Here is a 1,918-nt window from a genome sequence, read left to right on the forward strand (position 1 = left end):
TATCATCACTGCTATTATCATTATTACCATATCATTATCATTACTGCTGTCATCATCACTATTCCTGTCATTGTTTGTATTCTCTTTGAGACCATTTCTCAATTCCTATTCGTGTGAGCGTGTTATCAGTGCACGTGTGTCCACCGAATTAATGTGTCAGACAAAGGAATTATACATTGACCCCCCCCCCCCCACCACATGAACAAAAAGCGTGACAATGAAACATAATTTGCAAAGGAAATTGTCGTTCCCAGTGTGGACAATTCTTAACACACACGCTAATGATACAAATGGTATTTATTTTGACACTGAGTTGAGATCACAGTGTATTGATATTGTAGGCTGATGATGTTGATAAATGTTGGTATATAAAAAATGAAAAAGGATGACATCAAATGCTTTTTTTGTTTGTTTGTTTTTTAGGTTTTATATCCAATTTTGACAAAGAGTTGCATTCTTTCATAGATCAGTTTTATTTCATAACGGTTACAAAATTCGTTTCACAATTCGACTGTAAGTGATTTCTTGTATTATGAAATGTGCCAGATATGTAATCTGTGCTAAGTCTATAATACTTTATTAATTTCAGTATTGTACTCTCTCTCTCTCTCTCTCCCCAGTTATTGGTTATCTGCTACGTATATCTTGTATTCTCTGTCAATATTTTTCCTCACGTATCTGTAAATATTTATACATTACTTTGTCTCCCTCTTTCCTAGCTGGTTTATCCTTTGTTCCAGTTATTCATTCCAAACAATCTTTCCAGTATTTCCTGTCAATACTCCTGATATTTTGTTTTGCTCGTATTGACATTTATCCTCCTCTCCTTGTCACATCCTAAACACGTGTGGGTGTATATGTATATGTGTGCATATGTATATATATATATATATATATATATATATATATATTCTCTCTCTCTCTCTCTCTCTCTCTCTCTCTCTTTCATTTTTTCTTTCATTCTTCCTTCCTCTTCTTTCTTACTTTTGCAACCGTATTTATCATATAAAACACTAGAACATCTTAAAAGACCTCAATACAGCCTGAGTGAGTGTTACTTGAGGAAATATTATACACTTAAACGTATCTGACACATGACACTTAACACGCATCGCTTGACACTTATCACTTATTGCTTGACACGAATCACCTGACACTTGAAACATAACTTGGCACATGACTCTTATCACTTTAAACTTGAGTCATAAGCGACACGTGATGTTATCGTAACGTCCGCTCATTAAATATCACATTGTATGCATATTAGAGACAAGATGGAAAACAGAAGTAATATAACGAATGGTTATAAAAGAGATCGTAAAATATATTCGCGTATTCAGGGGCGGAATAGAGTGGAGGGGAAAAAAAAACGATAATGAGAACAGAAATAAGAAAAAAAGGATACCTAAAATATACATAACATATATATATATATATATATATATATATATATATATATATATATATATAAAAGGTAAACTAAAAAAGGGAGTTGATGTCATTTATTTAACTCATAATTGGAGAAAAATATAATTTCATTTAATAACTTCACTTCCATTTCTTTTCCGTAACCTGTATTTCATACTAAGCCGTCATATGGAAGAGAAATGAATATATGATAGCCCAAAATTCGTTAGCATATAAACGAGCATGTGACAGCAGGTCGATAATTTAAGTGGAAAATGAGAGGCAGATGCAGAGGGCATGGAAGAGAGTGTACAAGAGAAGGAGAGAGAGGGATAAGAAGAGAGACATAGGAATAGGAAGAGAGGGAGAGAAAAGGAGTGTATGAGAGAAATAGAGAGAGGGATAAGAAGAGCGGCAAAGGGACAGGAAGAGAGAGAGAGAGAGAGAGAGAGAGAGAGAGAGAGAGAGAGAGGAGACAGAGAAAGAGAGAGACAGAGATAGAGAGAGAGAG

Source organism: Penaeus chinensis, chromosome 7, assembly GCF_019202785.1.
Source record: "Penaeus chinensis breed Huanghai No. 1 chromosome 7, ASM1920278v2, whole genome shotgun sequence".
NCBI lineage: Eukaryota > Metazoa > Arthropoda > Malacostraca > Decapoda > Penaeidae > Penaeus > Penaeus chinensis.